This window comes from Delphinapterus leucas, chromosome 17, assembly GCF_059928025.1.
Source record: "Delphinapterus leucas isolate spDelLeu-1000000601 "Yukka" chromosome 17, BTC_Dleu_Yukka2, whole genome shotgun sequence".
In the NCBI taxonomy this organism is placed as follows: domain Eukaryota; kingdom Metazoa; phylum Chordata; class Mammalia; order Artiodactyla; family Monodontidae; genus Delphinapterus; species Delphinapterus leucas.
In genome coordinates this window covers 53,373,136-53,388,766 of record NC_143145.1, presented here as the reverse complement: position 1 = coordinate 53,388,766, position 15,631 = coordinate 53,373,136, and the positions used below count along the sequence as shown (strand labels likewise).

General features: G+C 38.5%; 2 long non-coding RNA genes across 3 annotated transcripts in view; one reads left to right on the top strand and one right to left on the bottom strand.

The window, feature by feature from the left end:
• The window catches only part of LOC149747027 (uncharacterized), a 95,875-nt gene that overhangs the window by 12,109 nt on the left and 68,135 nt on the right, over nt 1-15,631 (bottom strand). Inside the window, exons 3-5 of one of the 2 annotated variants that reach the window (XR_016388495.1) lie at nt 9,512-9,565; nt 7,023-7,128; nt 712-2,678 (exon numbers count right to left, since the gene is read on the bottom strand). This is a non-coding gene — a long non-coding RNA (uncharacterized LOC149747027). Of the gene's footprint in view, nt 1-711; nt 2,679-7,022; nt 7,129-9,511; nt 9,566-15,631 lie in introns of those variants that run through there. The other variant, XR_016388494.1, reaches the window with a different exon arrangement.
• The window catches only part of LOC149747028 (uncharacterized), a 102,782-nt gene that overhangs the window by 64,259 nt on the left and 22,892 nt on the right, over nt 1-15,631 (top strand). The window lies entirely within an intron of this gene.

The following is a 15,631-nucleotide window of genomic DNA, read 5'->3' as shown; positions in this document are numbered from 1 at the left end:
TTTTCCTTTTTGGAATTAGTTGACTTAGAGGCTTACACACTCAGTTCAGGTGCAATGTCTTGGCCAGCCACATACCGTACTAAACTATTTCCACCCTAAAAGAAAATATTATAATTCAAATAGCCACTGGAGTTTTGTTCATTCCTATTAAATTGTCTATTTATGAAACATCCCTTCAAATAATCAGCGAAGTAGTGTGCCTCTTCTTTTAGATGATTCTATATTACACGTATTATAATTTTTCGTGAGACACTCCCCCTGACACTAGAAAGAATCTTTATGTCAGACTAACATAGAGAACTGTAGACAATATCACTACACTGGGTCTGGAATTACTTTTCTGGATTTTGACACTAGATTACACACACACTTTTATCATACGCTGCATCTCCATTGGAAGTACAGAAAATAGGGGTAATCTTTTGTCATTCCAATTTGCCACCAGCCATTGACATTTCTCTATTAGAGATGTGGAGCTGAAAATGTGAGTCTCACCCCTTTTTGTCTTATCTTAATGAGCCACGAGGAATGAGAATCACTCAATATTTTGGCTGTACACTCTCTACCATGTGCAAGGCAGACACGGTGTCAGCCAGCCCTCCAAAGGGTATGCAGATCTCGCATGCTTTCACATTTGATCAATACAAATCTGACAGTCTGCTACTTAGTTTCTTCCAAGGCTGAGTCTCACACATGAAAACAGGAGTCAGGTTTTCAACTCAATCAAAACTGATTGTTCTATTCCTCTCTTCCCATCTAATCCTCTACCCATCTATGCACATCCACGAGACACAAATATGACAAATATGTTTTAAAACCCTTTCTTGTATGTAAGGTGAGGTCCAAACTACTTTTGTACACAGACATGGTTTGTTCAATCTAGACTCTTACCTATCTCATCATGGTTACCTTTAACCACTTTTTTCCTGCCCCTTCTTATTCACCTTTATTCTCCAGCCACATGAAGTTCTTACAGCTTTTGAAACGTGATATCTACGTGATTTGCCTGACTTGTCCTATCTCTACCTCTGCTTGTAAAACTCCTTACTGATCCTTCAAAAATCAACTGAAATATCATAGAATATCTTCCTTTTCATGCTTTCACAGGACCTCTAACTACTCCTCTGGAAGAAATTGTCACTTTGTAATAAAATTATTTGCTTACGCACCCTATTTTGCACAAGATGGGTGAATTTATGAAGGTAATATCATCTGTGTATTTCCTATACCTCTACATTCACCCACTGGTTAACATAGTATATGGTAAGAGCTTGAAAGATTAAAAGAAGCAATGGAGGGGAGGGAGTAGCTGATCTTATTTCAAAAGGAGCCATTAATGCACACATCTCAAAATAGGCTTTAAAATCAAATATAGAATTTGTCCTCCTTAAGGTTTAGGGATTCTTTTTTAGATAAGGATGCACCTGAAGACAAGGAATATACTGTGGATTCTGAATGTCTGTTTCCATCTTATAGAGCACTTGCTTACAGAGCATCTTATAGAGCAGTTTCCCCTTATAGAGGGGTTTTAGGTACCCCGGTTACTGCAACAGTTAATGATTCTTAACTTCTATTTTTATTATGACATGATCAGCTCCCAATATTAGACCAACTACTAAAGCCAATAATACTTGTATTTATCATTTTTCTTTGTGTTCTTTATTATCAAAGCTGATTTATCGCTGAATTTTGGTTTCCTTATGCAATCAGGAGGGTGGACCCCATGAACACATCTTGGGATGATATCAGCCAAAGGTAGCATAACATGCAGTCACATCACGTATCTAATAAAAAAAGAAAAATCAGGGGCTTCCCTGGTGGCGCAGTGCTTGAGAGTCTGCCTGCCGATGCAGGGGACACGGTTTCCTGCCCCGGTCCGTGAAGACCCCCACATGCCGCGGAGCGGCTGGGCCCGTAAGCCATGGCCGCTGAGCCTGCGCGTCCAGAGCCTGTGCTCCGCAATGGGAGACGCCACAACAGTGAGAGGCCCGTGTACCACAAAAAAAAAAAAAGAGAGAAAAATCAATACTGGGCACGTGAAATATACAAGTTGCCCTGGAAAAGAGTAACTCTCGGAACAACTGTGAGATCTTAATTAGTATAAGGAAATCTTGAAGAACACTTATGAATAGTTAAAGCTTTATTTGTGTTATGGTTTTCTAATGATGTGGATGCAAAATATAGTGTGAATGTGAAACAGTTTTGATCTCTGAGGACCTCGCAAAGATAGGACTATCCTCCTAAAGAGACAGAATAGCGTGTAGTCTCCATACTGCGTGCTACATCTCAAGAGAACTTTCCAATGTGCCCAAAATAACACATGCATACATACACACACACACACACACACACACACATACACACTCACTTGGACACTCCCTTTATTTCTGAAAGTCACTTTGAGGTTTTAGTTTAAGCCAAATAGGCTAAGTGCATTTCTTAAAATCTCAAAAGCCCAGAGGAGAAGTGACCTTTAGTCCCTGGAGGGGTGAATGAATTTATGTTTCAGAGACAATTTTGCTTAGGGAGCAGGGCTGAGAAAGGGCATAACAGGGATGGAGGAAGAACAGGTAAGTGGCAACTCCGTGTACCTCTATGTAGACCAGGTGGCATGTCACCTTTGTCACAGTTTTGTCGTTGGTAGAAGGAGCACTCTCCTCTATTTAGAATTATCAACCCTGAGAATAACAGGAGAACAGAAAATATCACCATCAAAAAGTCTTTTCTCCAAATCTTCCCAGCAAGAAGCTGGGGGATAATGATTTTCATACAAGTCCTATAGGTGTTACAGAATTAAATCTTCTTTCAATGTGTCATTCTTTCTCTTATGCTGACTAACTGCCCTCTTTCTTGACTGAAAACAAATACTATTTATGGCCCTTCCATTACTAACAGAAATATTTTTAAATTACAAATACAGCTCTACTAATGGTCTGTTGAAGGCCATGCCACATGCCAGTATAATAAAATTTCCATTTTAAGTCAAATAAGACTTGTTAGAATGTGAGAAAGTTGTATTTCTCATGATGGCACACAAACCAATTTATTATTAGTCATCACATGCTACAGAACGAGGATCATGGAAGAAAATGATTTATTATAGGGGTAATATATTTGCTTTTACTTTTTTCTTCTTGTTAGCTTTTCTGATGGCGCCCCTTACCAAGGGGCATCTAAAAATGTCTTTTCACTACTGAGAGTAGTACTATTCTTATTTACTTATCAACAATTTTACAAAGTTAAGTGAACATGGGAAAGTATTGTTTTAAAGCAGTTTGTGACAGAAACCTCTGTGCTTACACTATTCAATGAGCTTAATCCGTTTGGTTTATCTCTCTCAAAAGAAAATGCATGTCTTTGGGTATTTGGAAACTGTGTCCAGAAATTTCCTTGTGTTTAATTTTTTGTATTTTCTTTTAAAACTATCTATAAAACTTATGTGATTTAATTTCACTGGAATTTATTTGTGAAGAAATACCAGACTTCTTAAAACAAACCTGAACTCCCTTTTCTCCAACACACACACACACACACAGAAACACACACAACTGATAATATAAACTTTTTGATTTTGAAATCTACTCTGTTATAAATCAAAGTACACTGAATAGTGCACAGAGTGAAGTAGGTCAGAAAGAGAAAAACAAATACCGTATGCTAACATATATATGGAATCTAAAAAAAAAAAAAGGTTCTGAAAAACCTAGGGGCAGGACAGGAAGAAGATGCAGACATAGAGAATGGACTTGAGGACGCGGGGAGGGGGAAGGGTAAGCTGGGACAAAGTGAGAGAGTGGCATTGACATACATGCACTACAAAATGTAAAATAGATAGCTAGTGGGAAGCAGCCGCATAGCACAGGGAGATCAGCTAGGCGCTTTGTGACCACCTAGAGGGGTGGGATAGGGAGTGTGGGAGGGAGAAGCAAGAAGGACGGGATATGGGGATATAAATATACGCATAGCTGATCCACTTTGTTATGCAGCAGCAACTAATACAACAATGTAAAGCAATTGTACTCCAATAAAGATGTTTAAAAAAACCACTACATGTGCATTTAATTGTGCCTCAAATGTGAGACTTGTCCCCCCCGCCACCTAAGCCTGCTGCCCTATATTGTGAGATACATAAACAAAAGAGTTAAATCACTTAGACTATATCTGGCCTTGTATCTATTTTGTTGCACAACACATTCCTAAAACCAGGAAACACTAGCTTGTGAAAACACCGTTTGTTGTAGTATTGTTGCCTTTTAATAACCTCGGCAGTCTTCAAAGGATTTTCATTGGCTCAAAAATTGAAATTGATTCACTTGGCTAAAGTCTGTTCTCTTGGAACACACTGGAGTGTTCCTGATGCCTGTGTGTATATCTAAGCCTTTATAATGTAAGAGGATGAGCACGTAGCAACAGAAGTTTTATCTTGATATCATTTGACGCTACCATGGTTTGTTCAAAAGCATTCTCATAAAAGAAGTTGCAAGAATTATTTTCAGGACCGTGTATGGAAATGAGGCACATAATTCTGACTGCAGTAGTGGGAGTGGTGTGTTTAATTCCACCCACACACCCTTATTAACTGAAAGCATTATTTCCAAGCTGCAAGACTTCAAAATCCTGGTTCCAGTAGCTATGCTGTCTGCCAGTATCCCATAAAACTTTATTTCCCTAAGGTTTCCACAATATGACATATTTGGATCATGTTCAGTTCTTACCTTCCCCTGCGTACATTTGTTTCGTGTATTTTTATTGTTCTCTTAATTATCTGCGCATAGATATTAATTCCAGAATGTACAAATAGGCACCATTGTGATTTCCCCACCACACTTTATATGATAACATCACTTATGAATGCTATTTACAAGTTTCCAGGCAGACGTGGGGTTGATCTAAATTTGTGGGGCAACAGCATTCAGATATCTGTTTTCAATTTGTGTGCATGTTTCCCCCTGTTATTTTCCCTTTTTTATGACTGTATTAATTGTTAGCAGAAGTCTCTATGAAATGACTGAGCAATCCAACAATGGAATGTAGCAGGTCAGAAATTATTGTTTTGCTTCATCTGAGAAACGTGTCAATACAGCCTAATTCTTATGTCTTGGGGCATTTGTGTGGTGATTCGCCACTTAATTCTCAGCATGTGGGCACTAGCTGACCACCGGGACAGGAACTGTCCTAACATTGATGCTTTTATCGACCCATTTGACACGATACTTGCAGAAATGATGAATCAAAAACTAACCCATCACTAAGGGAAACAGGACATGCGGGAATTGGTATGTTGCACCTCACTGAGTCTTAAGGCATTAAGGCTAAGGATTAATCCAAAGAGGCCGTGAAGGGCATCAAAGCCATACCCTAGCCTCATGCCTCAGTGAGTTAGCAGCAGAATGGACAGCAAAGGGCCCTGCGGTCTAATCCGGAGCATTGACTTACTATTTGCTCAGGTTTATTTCCATAAACTTCTTTTGACACACAATGCGATACTTCTTTCATTGAAAAAGAGAACTTTAAAAAAGTATCAATAAAATTACTAACCACTTAAGAATATGGTTTCAAAGGATGTGAATAAAAGCCATAATTTTTAAAGCCTGTAACTCTGAGGAATCTAGGCTGAAAGACCCTGCCACAGTGACAGTGAGACCAACACTGAGGCTTTGAATGTAGTCCATTAAAGGAGATGGCATGGGTCTTCAGACTGAGATAAAGTGTAACGTGAACTAGTCGATCAAGAAATAACATGACGAGGAAGTGCCTCTGAACCCTTCCTAGTGCAATATAATTGCTACTGTCACCTCTGCAAACAGGTCAGGTGAATATACAACTTTCCACTGATCTAGAAAATGGATGGAATATTCAGTTTCTCTCTCCCTCTCTCTTTCTCTCTCTCTCCCTGTCTCTCTCTCTCTCTGTCTCTCTCTCTCTTTTACATGTTACCAATTGTTTTCAATCCTGATTGCATTTTAGAAACATCCAAGAAACTTTTAAAAATACTAATGCCTAGACTCATCCAGAGAAATTGAGGCAGAGTCTCTAGAGGTGTGGTTGAGGCATGTGTATTTTTAAAACTCCGCATGGGACACCAATGAGTATCCAAACTTGAGAGAATTTTGGAGTTCTAATCAATAGCTTAGTCAGTGTCAACAGCAGCGTGACATACATGAGTATGTTATGTGTCTATGAACGAATTCCCAGAGTAGATTACAAGCACCCCCAAATCATTTGTTCCGTAGTAACATTAAACAGTCACTGCAAACTGCTTAGTAACTGTTTGGGGTTTTTATTTTGCCTTCTTTCGTTTTCCTTTTCTTCTCAACCAAATCAGAGGGAAAATCCCTTATACTTTCTAAAAACAAGAAAAAACCAGACTGATCGACAATACTACACTTATGTGTACATTTATTTATAGGGAAATGTTTCTGCATTATGCTACTAAGTGACAAATGATTGTCCACTCGGGTCAATCTTTTTTCCTTCATAGAATACAACTCTCAGCATCCATCTAGAGAGTCAACTGCTATCTTCATTCACTGTTAAAATAAAGAGTCCTTCTTTTTCTTCCCTCTGTCCATACAGGCTAATAGCTGGCTACATTTACTTAGTACAAAAGATGAAAATATAGTAATATAGCAAGAGCAAAAAATGATGGCTGCTAATCTTTGGCCTCATGCACACTCCCACAAATGTTCATTCAGAAAGTGTTTAAGAAATGTTTCCTGAGTGCCATCAGGTGCATAAGAGAAGATCACGTTGGATTCCCTGGAGCTGCTCCATAAATTTATACTCTGAGTCATTTTGCATTTGTGGAAAGCAGATGGTAAGAAGGGATCAGACTTGCAAGAGATCTGTTAACGCCTAGGAGCATGAGAAAGAAAGGAGAACCTTCAAAACATGATGCAGATCTGATATCCATGGAAGGACAGAGGAAAGGAAGGTAGAATGAATAAGAAGAGTCTCAGACTACATTGCAGTTCCAAGAAAGGTTTGGCAAAGCCAATGGGGCATCCTAGAGCCAAACTCACCTGTTGGGGCAGTCTTGTATTCACAGGAATGGCCCGCTTTCTTGGCCACACCAGGCTCTGTCCTGTGCTGGTAACAGTAACTGGAGCCATCAGTCAATCATGATCCCTGTAATAGGAGATCTGAGTGTCATGTTTTTAAGGTTACCACAGTCCATCCCTGTGCTACATATATCCATTTCTCCATGACGCTTGGTGGCACAGCTCCACCATGGTTCCTATGGGCTTATCATCCCAAAGAGAACCTTAAAAGTGGAAGGTTAGTGAGATGAATAACAGTCCCTCTCTTTGCAAGTGGTCTCAGGGCTACAACTGGTACTCATCCTTGCCCTTTCTCCAGTACCAATTCTAAATACAACTGACCTGATAAAATGGACCAGAGATCACCTGAATGTGCAGAAGTTGCACTACAGGAAAGGAACTTTGAAAAGATGAGACTTGGAGCTTACATAGGGTGGCTGGCACTTCTGATGTTCCTCCTCTCTGAGAGGTGGAGCAACTGAGAGAGAGAGAGAAAGAGATGAGAGACTTGGACTGTACAGCGTAAACAAGTCCCCTTTATGCTGCTTCTAACTGTAATCAAATGGCTCTGCTCTGGGGGAGATAAGAAAGTAGAGTCCATATTTATTACATTAGAATGCAAGCAAATGGCACTTGAGCAATGCATAATCTGTGATTTCCAAAGCCTGTTTACTATCCAATTATCCTTCCAGTGGTCCCCAACCTTTTTGGCACTAGGGACCGGTTTCGTGGAAGACCATTTTTCCACGGATGGGGGGCGGTTCAGGCAGTAATGCGAGTGATGGGGAGCGATGGGGAGATGGGGAGAGCAGATGAAGCTTTGCTCCTGCTGTGAGGCCTGGTTCCTAACAGGCTGCGGACCAATACCAGTCCATGGCCCGGGGGTTGGAGACCCCTGCTTTACACAGATTTCTAGTAATCTTTGCTTGGAAAGCTGTGACACTGCAGGAAAATGGAACTATTCACAAAGCCTTGTTTTGCACCATCACTTCATCTTGACAAGGTGACTCAAACTTTCATTTCTGAGGTTCTGAGCTCTTGTCAATTATAAAGCTCTTAGGCCAAGTCTTCAGAGTATGTTTGGACACTATTAGCATGGGTCCAGGGAGTATCAAGGGGTGTTCAAGTATGTCACCTGTGTTCCATATGGTTTCCTCCTTGACTGCATATTTTAAAAACAGCCCTAATCCCTCTTACTGATCAAGATTGATTACTCCTACCATTATGGTGACTTTTCTGTACACCTACTGATCATCCCAATTTTCCTGGAACTACTGGGGACATGGTGCCATATAAAGTATGCGCTCTGATTTAGTGCATACACTACATCTGGAAGGACAGCATTCTGTCCATTCAGAGTTTGCCTCCAAGGTGGTGATTTATCCATGTCTTTAGAAAGCCATTCTAAAGCCAGAAATTGTGTTTCCAAGTCAATGGGTCATGATTTATCCAGTCTTAAGCTCCAGACCCCTTCATCAACACCATTAAAATCCAATTCCAGGGTTGCTTCCTTGACTCCTTCTTGTACTCACTAGCTATTTTTGCAGTTTCTCCAATATGTAATATCTTTTCTCTTTTATCAGACCTTGTACATCCTTAGCCAAGTTATGCTGAGCTTTAAACTAGTCCTCAGCTTGTGGGTCAGCAAAAGTGGTGCTGGAAGCTACTGAAAGGTCACAAACGCCAGAATCACTTACAACTTCAAGGATATTTCCCTCCACAAGTTTATTTCCCCGCGACTTAAACGGGGAAATATTTAGTTAGTGGGTAATCATCTTGTGTTTGGAACTGTCTATGCCCCAAAACTACTCAGGATGATGTACTTTTCACCAGCACAGGGGATAGTGAATCAATCTCAAATCCTCATTTTACCACCAGTTTTCTTGAACTATTCTATTTTCCATTTACATTAGTGTGGGTTCTGCAAGATGCTGAAGTCAAAATGGGATTAGAGATGAAAGCGGGATGGAGGGGCAGCAGAAGAAAGGGGAAAGAATCTTCAGCTTATGATATAAATATCAATCTTGTGTAAGAAAATGGTGATTGGAATGAGGGTTATTGTAGGACACGTCACAGATTACAGTACAATTGGAAGAATGCTGGGGTTGGGTAGCTGAGTGCTCTCAAGACAAAGCTGTGCCTTGGAAGAGCCCTGCTTTTCACTGAAATGGGTCCACCTTAGGACTTCCTCTGTGCTCGGTCATTGGCTAGGAGCAGGACATGGAATACATGGTCTCAGTGTTACTGCAGTGGTGAATCCACAGGGGCAGCAACTAGTATCATTGGACAGTTATGTTCCTCAGAGCGTGAGATCTGACTGGTCTATTTTCATAAACACCTCTACATGTAAGTCTAAGTAAATTGTATTCAGGTAGGTCCCTGTTATCAAAACCAAAGAAGGAAATTCAAAAGGTGCCAAGTAGACCCTAATATTGATTTATACAGGAGAACTCCATGGGAAATCAACTTACCTCTTGCACTGAGAAGAATCAACACCATCTCTTGGTGAGACTTCTGGGATCACACTTAAAAAAGAGAGAGAAAGAGAAGAATTTCACTTGACACATATTGGGTTCAAGGTACTGGTGGGAATCTGAAAAATATTGAAAATGTCCAGAAGAGTTGGGAAAGTAGAATGCAAGCTGGATAGACAATTTAGGAAAAGTAATTCTAATTTTTATCCTCTAGGTGCTTTAGTGGAATGCATAGTAGATATAAAGACACAGAAGAATGATGTAAATATAGTGTGTGTGTGTGTGTGTGTGTGTTTAAGGCATGATTTAGCATCACTAATTTAATCTCATGAATGCCAATAAATTAAAAGTTGAGATGCAGAAAGTGGCTTGAGAATACAAAAATAACACTATAGTTTGATTATTTTGTAGTTCCATGAATTGTTTATATGTGGAATCCTAAAATAAACTGTTTTCAAGATGCCCTCAGGCTACATCCCTCAATGAACATATTTTCAAAGAGAACAGATACAAAAGTATCACTTTTAAATTCTGATCTTGACAAAACATTGTGAGTAAACATAGGTAAAACATACCCAGTATTTCTGTTTTAAGACAGCAAATTCTCTTTATAAGACATGGACACACATATATGCAGATATACATTTATCTAGATCTCTCTCTCTATATATAAGAAATCATGAAATAAAATTATACATTTGAAATAAGAGCATTAATTCATGAAAATCATGCCAAATACATGAATGCAAAGCTTTTCAAAACTTTTTCAGTCTCAGAGCAAATGTAAAATTCAAAAGTTTCAGGTATATAAATGAAAACAGCCAAGCTAAAAGGAAAAAAAAAAGAAGCCAGTTAAAAGTATCTTCTCAAACATTCTAGGGTGCCCCAGGATGAACCATTTAGAAAGCCAAGATCAGAGCAGATCTCTGAATGTAGATCAAGTTTTATCAAAGCCAACTACTTGGTCTGCAAGTGGAACAAAAGACATAGTTTAACAAATGCAGAAATAATGAGGGTTTCAGATTTCTAACCGAGGCTCCAAAAGATATACTCCAGTCTAAAATATCAAAGCATAGGAGTTCACAACTGAAACTACTATTGCCACACAGAATTTCTGCATACCATAGGCAGAATTTATAAAAGCAAAAATTTCAGTCACTTCCTCTTTGTATTTCTGTAATGAGAAGAAAATATATGCTAGATCTAGCCTACAAGAAATTTGCAAATTTCAGTATTTATGTTGGTTGACCAAAGAAATCTGTTGATTCTATGGAAAATTAAACTCATTACTCTCCCACAGATTCTCAAGATGCTAAATTTCAAAATACTGGCACCAGTCACCAAAAGACCATATTTCAAGGTTGCAAATTTGAAGTTGTGTCTTGGGTGATGGTAATACGTTACAATGAAATATAAAAATGCATATAAATAATAAGGATAACTTAATTAATTATGCAAAACTGTTTTTTGAGATCTCAAAATAACTTCAATCACTGTCTTGTCCATCTGGTTCCGAGCATATGAAATGGAATCAGATCTATATCATCATGAATTCATGTGCTTGATCTTCTATTTGTTATCTAGGTGATTTAACTCATATAAATCTCAATTTCCACATATTAACATTGAGAATACTACTATTACTCACCTTGTAGTTAAGATGCAATAATAAAACTAAACTACAGTGGCTTATTGGATACCTTAAAAATGTAGTCAGTACTATATTGTTATTAATACCTTCACATTAAGTATGTAACAATTTGAATGTTCAAATAATTATATAATTACTTCTTTATTAAATAAATATGCATTTGCATTTTCAATATATTTCCATTATGTTGTCTTTTGATTGCTGAAATTTTTTTTTTAACAATTAAAGCAATAGTTGCCCAGATTGGTTCCAGATGGCAGAGTAGAAGGACATGCACTCACTCCCTCTTGCAAGAGCACCAAAATCACAACTAAATGCTGAACAGTCATCGACAGGAAGACACTGGAACTCACCAAAAAAGATACCCCACATCCAAAGACAAAGGAGAAGCTGCAGTGAGACGGTAGGATGGGCGCAATGACAATAAAATCAAATGCCATAACTGCTGGGTGAGTGACTCAAAAACTGGAGAACAATTATACCACAGAAGTCAACCCACTGGAATGAGGGTTCTGAGCCCCATGTGAGGCTTCCCAAACTGGGGGTCTGGCAATGGGAGGAGGAGTTCCCAGAAAATCAGACTTTGAAGTCTAGAGGGATTTGATTGCAGACTTCAACAGGACTGAGTGAAACACAGACTCCACTCTTGGAGGGCACACACAAAGTAGTGTGTGCATCAGGACCCAGGGGGAAGGAGTAGTGACCCTATAGGAGACTGAACCAGACCTACTTGCTAGTGTTGGAGGGTTTCCTGCAGAGGCAGGGGTTGGCTGTGGCTCACCACGGGGACAAGGACACTGACAGCAGAAGTTCTGGGAAGTATTCCTTGGCATGAGCCCTCCCGGAGTCCACCATTAGCCCAACCAAAGAGCATGTAGCCTCCAGTGCTAGGTCATCCGAAGCCAAAAACCCAACAGGGAGGGAACTCAGCCCGATCCAACAGCAGACAAGCAGATTAAAGTTTTACTGAGCCCTGCCCATCAGAGGAACAACCAGCTATACCCACCACCAGTCTCTCACAACAGGAAGCTTCCACAAGCCTCTTAGATAGCCTTATCCACCAGAGGGCAGACAGCAGAAGCAAGAAGAACTACAATCTTTCAGCCTGTGGAACGAAAACCACACTCACAGAAAGACAGACAAAATGAAAAGGCAGAGGACTAAGTACCAGATAAAGGAACAAAATGAAACCCGAGAAAAACAACTAAATGAAGTGGAGATAGGCAACTTCCAGAAAAAGATTTCAGAATAACGATAGTGAAGATGATCCAGGACCTCATAAAGAATGGAGGCAAAAATCAAGAAGATGCAAGAAATGTTGAAAAAAGACCTAGAAGAATTAAAGAACAAACACCTAGAAGAATTAAAGAACAAAAAAACAGAGATGGACAATACAATAACTGAAATGAAAAATACACTAGAAGGAATCAATAGCAGAATAACTGAGTCAGAGGCACGGATAAGTGACCTGGAACACAGAATGGTGGAATTCACGGCAATGGAACAGAATAAAGAAAAAAGAATGAAAAGAAATTAAGACAGCCTAAGAGACCACTGAGACATTAAACATACCGACATTCTCATTATAGGGGTCCCAGAAGGAGAACAGAGAGAAAGGACCCGAGAAAATATTTGAAGAGATTATAGTCGAAAAATACCCTAACATGGGAAAGGAAATAACTACCCAAATACAGGAAGTGAAGAGAGTCCCAGGCAGGATAAACGCAAGGAGAAACATGCTGAGACACATAGTAATCAAACTGACAAAAATTAAAGACAAAGGAAAGTTATTAAAAGTAACAAGAGAAAAACAACAAATAACATACAAGGGAACTCCCATAAGGTTAACAGCTGATTTCTCAGCAGAGACTCTAGAATCCAGAAGGGAATGGCATGATATATTTAAAGTGATGAAAGGGCAGATCCTACAACCTAGATTACTCTACCAGCAAGCATCTCATTCAGATTCGATGATGGAGAAATCAAAGGCTTTACACACAAACAAAAGCTAAGGGAATTCAGCACCACCAAACCAGCCCTACAACAAATGCTAAAGAAACTTCTCTAAGTGGGAAACACACAGAAAAAAAGGACCTACAAAAGCAAACCAGAAACAATTAAGAAAATGGTAATAGGAACATACATATCAATAATTACCTTAAATGTGAATGGATTAAATGCTCCAACCAAAAGACACAGGCTCACTGAATGGATACAAAAAGAAGACCCATATATATGCTGTCTACAAGAGACCCATTTAAGACCTAAGGACACATACAGACTGAAAGTGAGGGGATGGAGAAAGATATTTCATGCAAATGGAAATCAAAAGAAACCTGGAGTAGCAATACTCATATCAGACAAAATAGACTTTAAAATAAAGAATGTTACAAGAGATAAGGAAGGACATTATGTAATGATCAAGGGATCAATCCAAGAAGAAGATATTACAATTATAAATATATATGCACCTAACATAGAAGCAGGTCAATACATAAGGCAAATGCTAACAGCCATAAAAGAGGAAATCGACAGTAACACAATAATAGTGGGTGACTTTAACACTTCACTTACAGGAATGGACAGATCATCCAGACAGAAAATTAATAAAGAAACACAAGCTTTAAATGACACAATAGATCAGAAAGATTTAATTGATATTTATAGGACATTCCATCCCAAAACAGCAGATTAATCTTTCTTCTCAAGTGTACATGGAACATTCTCTGGGATAGATTACATCTTGGGTCACAAATCAAGCCGCAGTAAATTTGAGAAAATTGCAATCATATCAAGCATCTTTTCTGATCAAAACACTATGAGATTAGAAATAAATAACAGGGGGAAAAAAGTAAAAAAACACAAACACTTGGAGGCTAAACAATATGTTACTAAATAACCAAGAAATAACTGAAAAAATCAAAGAGGAAATCAAAAAATACCTAGAGACAAATCACAACAAAAACATGATGATCTAAAACCTAGAGGATACAGCAAAAACAGTTCTAAGAGGGAAGTTTGTAGCAATACAATCCTACCTCAAGGAACAAGAAAAAATCTCAAATAAAAAACCTAAACTTATATCAAAAGGAACTGCAGAAATAAATGCAATAGAAACAGAGAAAACAATAGCAAAGATAATAAAAAAAAGCTGGTTCTTTGAGAGGACAAACAAAATTGATAAACCTTTAGCCAGACGCATCAAGAAAAAGAGGGAGAGGACCCAAATCAATGAAATTAGAAATGAAAAAGGAGAAGTTACAATAGACACTGCAGAAATACAAAACATCATAAGAGACTACTACAAGCAATTTTATGCCAAGGACAACCTGGAAGAAATGGACAAATTCTTAGAAAGGTATAACCTTCCAAGACTGAACCAGGAAGAAATAGAAAATATGAACAGACCAATCACAAGTGCTGAAATTGAAACTGCGACTAAAAATCTTCCAACAAACCAAAGTCCATGACCAGATGGCTTCACAGGTGAATTCTACCAAACATTTAGAGAAGAGCTAACACCTATATTTCTCAAACTCTTCCAAAAAATTGCAGAGGAAGAAGCACTCCCAAACTCATTCTACGAGGCCACCATCACCCTGATACCAAAACCAGAAAAACATACTACAGAAAAAGAAAATTACAGACCAATATCACTGATGAACATAGATGCAAAAATCCTCAACAATATACTAGCAAACAGAATCAAACAACACATTAAAAGGATCGTACACCATGATCACGTGGGAGTGGGATTTATCCAAGGGATACAAGGATTATCCAAAATATGCAAATCAACCAATGTGATATACCATGTTAACAAGCTGAAGAACAAAAACCATATGATCATCTCAATAGATGCAGAAAAAGTTTTTGACAAAATTCAACACCAATTTATGATGAAAAACTCTCTGGAAAGTGGGCATAGAGGGAACCTACCTCAACATAATAAAGGCCATATATAACAAACCCACAGCAAACATCATTCTCAATGGTGAAAAACTGAAAACATTTCCTCTAAGATCAGGAACAAGACAAGGATGACCACTCTTGCCACTATTATTCAATATAGTTTTGGAAGTCCTAGCCAGAGCCATCAGAGAAGAAAAACAAATAAAAGGAATACAAATTTGGCAAGAAGTAAAAGTGTCACTGTTAGCAGGTGACATGATACTATACATAGATAATCCTAAAGATGCCACCAGAAAACTAATAGAGCTAATCAATGAATTTGGTAAAGTAGCAGGATACAAAATTAATGCACAGAAATGTCTTGTAATCCTGCACACTAACAATGAAAAAACAAAAAGAGATATTAAGGAGCAATTCCATTCACTATTGCAACAAAAAGAATAAAATACCTAGGAATAAACCTACCTAAGAAGGTAAAAGACCTGTGCTCAGAAAACTATAAGACACTGATGAAAGAAATCAACGATGACACAAACAGATGGAGAGATATACCA